Source organism: Carlito syrichta, unplaced genomic scaffold (assembly GCF_000164805.1).
Source record: "Carlito syrichta isolate Samal-C Ts95f unplaced genomic scaffold, Tarsius_syrichta-2.0.1 Scaffold308899, whole genome shotgun sequence".
NCBI classification, from domain to species: domain Eukaryota; kingdom Metazoa; phylum Chordata; class Mammalia; order Primates; family Tarsiidae; genus Carlito; species Carlito syrichta.
This window is the reverse complement of record NW_007252995.1, coordinates 61,157-67,117: the sequence shown is the minus strand read 5'-3', so window position 1 is coordinate 67,117 and position 5,961 is coordinate 61,157.

Sequence of the window (5,961 nt, the reverse complement as noted above, 5' to 3'; positions counted from 1 at the left end):
AAGTGGTCAGCCTCACTCATCATCAGAGAAGTGCAAATCAAAACCACAATGAGATACCACCTAACCCCAGTAAGAATGGCCATCATTAATAAAACAAACAACAGATGCTGGCGAGGACGTGGAGAAAAAGGAACACTTCTACAGTGCTGGTGGGAATGCAGACTAGTACAACCTCTTTGGAAGACAGTGTGGCGATTTCCGAAAGAACCAGAAATCGACCTTCCATATGACCCAGCAATTCCCCTATTGGGAATATACCCAGAGGAACTCAGATTATTCTACGAAAAAGTAACCCGCACATGTATGTTTGTTGCAGCTCTATTCACAATAGCAAAAACATGGAACCAACTATGTTGCCCATCGAAGCTGGACTGGATTAAAAAAATGTGGTACACGCACAATGGAATATTATGCAGCCATAAAGAAGGACAAATATATGGACTTTGCAGCAAATTGGATGGATTTGGAGTCTATCATACTCCAAAGAAAGAACTGAGTTCCATATGTTCTCACTCATAAGGTGACCTTGAACAATTATAATACTATAAGAAAGCGATTGGCAGTAGTGGAAAACTGTCAAGGGAGGGGGTGGGACTGGCAGTTGAAGGAAACTGCTAGAGGAGGAAGGGCATACCTCATCAACAAGGGTACCTGCATGATCACTGTTTGTATACCTAAACCTGAATTGTACCCACATCTTTAAAATAAATTAATTAAAAAAAAAAAAAGATCAGGCTCGGTGGCTCAGCCTGTAATCCCAGCACTTCGGCAGGCCGAAGTGAGTGAATTGCCTGCGCCTGCAGGTTCAAGACCAGCCCGGGCAGCTTGGTGAGCCCTTGTCTCTACAATAAATTGAAAATTAACTGGGTGTGGTAGCGTGCGTCTGTAGTTCCGGCTGCTTGGAAGGCTGAGGCAGAAGAATCGCCGGAGCCCAGCAGGTCGACGCTGGGGTGGCCGTGATGGTGTCACTGCACTCCAGCCTGGGCCACAGAGTGAGATTCCAACTCAAAAAACAACAACAACATACTGATGGACTCAGAACCTAGAGCTGGCAGAGCCTGATGGTCTGCCTGACACTGAGTGGATAGGATAGAGAGTAGGGAGTGGTGGTCAGTAGAGGTAACAAAAGGAAATCAGGAATTATCACTTACAAATGGCACCAAAGCCTAAATTCTGAGGTGAGTGGTGCTGTGCTTTCATGGGCCTCTTTATGAAGCAAAGTGTGTAAAGTAGCCATAAAGGACAAAGAATTCTTGTTCTGCATTATTGAAATTTTAAAAAGGACAAATAGTGAAATACTTTATATATTACAGTTATTGGAATTGTCAACTGAAGAATGATGAATTTCATAAATTTGGGAAAGAGAACCTTATTTCTCATAAAGGGTTGCAGCCTACAGGGTGGCCATTCTGACAGGCTGGGAAGCACAGCCTCCAGCAGAAGCCAGAAACAGACATTTCAAAGGTTGGAAGAACAAGGCAAGGATGCTGAACAGAATGACCACATATACATATTCAATAAGCTATGGGAGGAGTCATGAATATTTATGAAAAGAGAAACATGCACATGCACCATTGAACGTCACGCTCCTTCATGGGCTGCATGTACAGAAAATGGTGTGTTAGCATGATTCCAGGGTTATGTTTTCAGCCCTTTGATGTCAAAAGGTGAAGCAGAGGACACAAAAAACTTTCCTGCAAATCCCCCATAGAATTGCCAGAACCACTCCATGATTGATAATCTCTTTGGAAGAAATGCTGGTCAGTTTTGTGTCAAACTGCAAAAGGGAGGGGTCAGCAGTCAGGTTGTTGTTTGAAATTAGCCCTGGAGTCTTTTGAGAGGGTTGGTTTCTGTGTAACCATTTCGGGGAAAAAGCCTAATGGTGGTTATCAAGGGAGGGGGTATAATGCAACACGTCCAAGCTCCCATCCCATCATGGCAGAACTCAGTTTCCAAGATTTATCTGGGGTCCCTTTGGCCAAGAGATGGTTTGTTCAGTTGATTGGGGATGTGGAATTTTATTTGTATTTCTCAGAATAAAAACTGGGATGAATGAGTTCCAGAAAGTACTCAGGTAGGTAAACACCAATCTATAGAAACAGATAGAACTTCAACAAGCAAATCAGGAGCAAAATTCGAAGAAGAGGAGAGGAGCAGCCCTAGGGAATTAGACACCTAGTCTTCAAAAGAAAAATGTTGAGGTCACCTGGAAATGGAAATGGTAGTCTTACCTCTTCTGAGGGTTCAAGTAGATCCTACTGTTGAAAACATTCATGAACAGAATTGAAATTAGAGATTCGTGAAGAACGGAAATCATATTGTGTTGATGACAAAGACATAATTACCAGGCAAAACAGCTCTTTTATGTTCCTACCAAAAAGAATGAGGATTCCATTGTAGAGGATTAAGCAAATTACAAGAAAACTTGAGGAAACACAGATAATAAGAACAAAGTATGTTATTAAAATAGTTGTGGTAGAAAATCAATTCTTGAATATAATGTTGGCATTCAGCTACTCTACACCATTTGAATGAATACATATGCTAAAATCTTCAAAGATTCCTAAAAGCACTGAAGTCCCAGATGTATGGAGCACCACATCTACTGAGATAATTTATATAAATTGGAGCAATGTTGGCTTTGTTCAAAGAAAAACCTAAGACAAATTAAATTTAACAGAACTTAACTGAGCAAAGAATAATTTGCCAGTTGGGCAGGCTTCCAAACCAGAGTAGGCTCAAAGAGACTCTAGTACAACCATATGATGGAAGAAGATTTATGAACAGAAAAAGGAAAGTGACATACAGAAAGTGGAAATGAGGGACAGAAACAGCCAGATTGGTAACAGCTCAGTGTTTGTCTTATTTGAACTCGGTTTGAAGAGCTAGCCATGTTTGATTGGCCTAAACTCAGTGATTGGCACAAGAGTAGGTTATAGTCTGTTTACACATCCAGTTAGGTTACAGTTCACCATGTGGAAGGTTATATAGAAACATCTAGGTTGACTTTAAGATATATAATGAGACAGCTTTAGCCTAAACTGAATTTAACAACTTCCCCATTGCTCAACCTCTCAACTGAGAGACTGACCAAATCTTTAGGCATCTATGTCACTCTGTCACCATTGTAAATTTACTTATTTGGTCTCAAATTCCAATATGAAATAGCAGAACAGTGGATCTTGTAAGGCAGGAAGAAACAAGGACTTTACATTCTTTTTTTGTAAGGGTTAAAGGGGACCTCTTTGTGCCGGAGTCTTCTGTTTACAGGAGAAAAGCAAAACCTAGTCTGCTTTAGGACCTATCTGCTTTCTTAAAGTTTCAGTTTGATTATGTCATATTTAGCATGAGTGCCTCGATTTTAGTTAGGTCTGGTCTGCTGGAGGCTAGTGCACGAGCAGAATACAAAACAATAGTCTCAGATTTTGTTCAAAAATTTGTCCTTTTGGTCAAGTTCTCACTTAGGTGAGAGTGCGACCAAAACTTAGGACCTTAGCACCATTCTAATGCCGCACAGATCTCCTTGAGGACATCCTGAAATTTGATTGGCTAGAGGCACAAGCAGCTTTAATCTTTACCTTCCTATATACTTTCCTCTTAAACTATTTGTTTAATGACTCACTGCTCAGGTAGTCAGTAGTTAATGGTCAAGGGACTTGCTTTATAGATAGCATCTATTGTAAAACCTAAGGATGGTGTCTGAGATGTTTTTCAGACTTTGGACCTGAGATCCCACCCAGACCTGGGACATATACCAAAGAGCTGTCTCCACTGGTCCTGTGACCCTCCTCCCAGTAACTAACTCTGCACACAAAGACAGTTTCAACAACCCCATGACATCATCTCCAACTAATAACAGTGCCTATTTCCTAGCCCCCTGTCCACCAAATTATTCCCTAAAAAACCCTAGTCTGAAAATCTAAGGGAGGCAGATTTGAGAAATATCTGCTATCCTTTTTGTTCAGTTGCTTTGCTATATTTCTTTCTCCACTACAACAGCTGCTGGCATAAGAATCTGGACAGGCTGTAAACAAACAAACAAACAAACACTTGACCAAAATAGGATCATAGTTCACTGTAAAATAATAATCATTCATTTAGCCAAAGTGATAATTCAGAGATTTTATTTTATTTTATTTTTTTGAGTTGGAGTCTCACTCTGTCGCCCAGACTGGAGTGCAGTGGCCGCTCCCAGCCACCGCAGCCTCCACCTGCTGGGCTCCGGCGATCCTTCCTCCTCAGCCTTCCAAGTAGCTGGAACTACAGGCGCGCGCTACCACACCCAGCTAGTTTTTTATTTATAGTGGAGATGAGGTCTCGCCAAGTTGCCCAGGCGGGTCTCGAACCCACGGGCTCAGGCAATCCACTCACCTCGGCCTCCCAAAGTGCTGGGATTACAGGTTGAGCCACCGAGCCCGGCCTCAGAAATTTTAAAAAGTAAAAACCTTTGCTCCTTGATAGACAAGAGATTTACTTCCCAAAAAATAAAAAGACCTGAAAAAGACAGCATAAGACAGAATCTATCTCTACTCTCATTTATCCTTTTTATTTTTGCAGTTTAATCAAAAGATCAACAAAAATATTTTACTGTGACTTAATACTACACAAAATTTTTTAAAAAACCAAATTTTACTTTTGTATTAGTGTATTGCCAACACTAAATCTACATTTTTGAGGAGTCTCACTCCATCGCCCAAGCTGGAGTGCAGTGGCATGCTCATGGCCACCGCAGCCTCGACCTGCTGGGCTCAGGCGATCCTTCTGCCTCAGCCTTCCAAGTAGCTGGAACTACAGGCATGTGTCACCATGCCCGACTAATTTTTTGATTTATTGTAGAGATGAGGTCTCACCATGTTGCTCAGGCTGGTGTCGAACCCATGGGCTCAGGCAATCCTCTCACCTCAGCCTCCCAAAATGCTAGGATTATAGGAATGAGCCACCGCGACTGGCCCCTAAATCTGCTTTTAACAAAACCTGATAACCAAACTCATCCAATCTCAGTCATCTTTTTTTTTTTTTTGAGTTGGAGTCTCACTCCGTCACCTAGACTGGAGTGCAGTGGCGGCCACTACAGCCTCGACCTGCTTGACTCTGGCCATCCTTCCAGCTAATTTTTTGATTTATTGTAGAGATGAGGTCTCACCAAGTTGCCCAGGTGGGTCTCGAACCCGCGCTCAGGCAATCCACTCACCTCGGCCTCCCAAAGCGCTGGGATTACAGGCTGAGCCACCAAGCCCAGCGGAATTGCTTTTCTTATGTCTAGTAGTTTCAATTACATACTAACTACATATTAAACTACAATTTAAACTTTTTTCTTTTTTTTACAGGCAAGGTCTCTGTCGCCCAGGCTGGAGTGCAGTGGCGTGATCGCCGTTCACTGCAGCCTCAGCCTCCTGGGTTCAAGCGAACCACCTGCCTCAATCTCCTGAGTAGCTAGAACTACAGGCACACACCATCATGCCCACCCAAACCTTTTCTATGTTGTAGAGACGAGGTCTTGATATGTTGCCCAGGCTGATCTCAAACTCCTGACCTCAAGCGATCTTTCCTTCTTGGCATCCCAAAGTGATGGGATTACAAGCATGAGCTGCACTACCTGGGTTGCAATTTTAACTTCTAATAACCCTAATTTCTAGTGAAAAAACTTGGAGGTAATATTGAACTATTTTGTATCAGTATAAAACTTTCTAGATGAAAATCATGTCATAATTTTCTGAAAGGTATTTCCTCAAATTATTGCTTAATAGAGTTAAATATATTCCATTTTTCTATACCATAGAAAAAAGATGCCAAATTATATAAACTTAATTTATGTTTAACAACTGTTTTCATTACTTGCAAATGATTTAGACAATTTATCTATTACTTAATTTAAAGTAATATGACTTTAAGATTTTAAATTACTAAAAAAAATTTTGAGACTATGACACAGTTGCTCTTTCTTTTTTTTTTTTTTTTTTT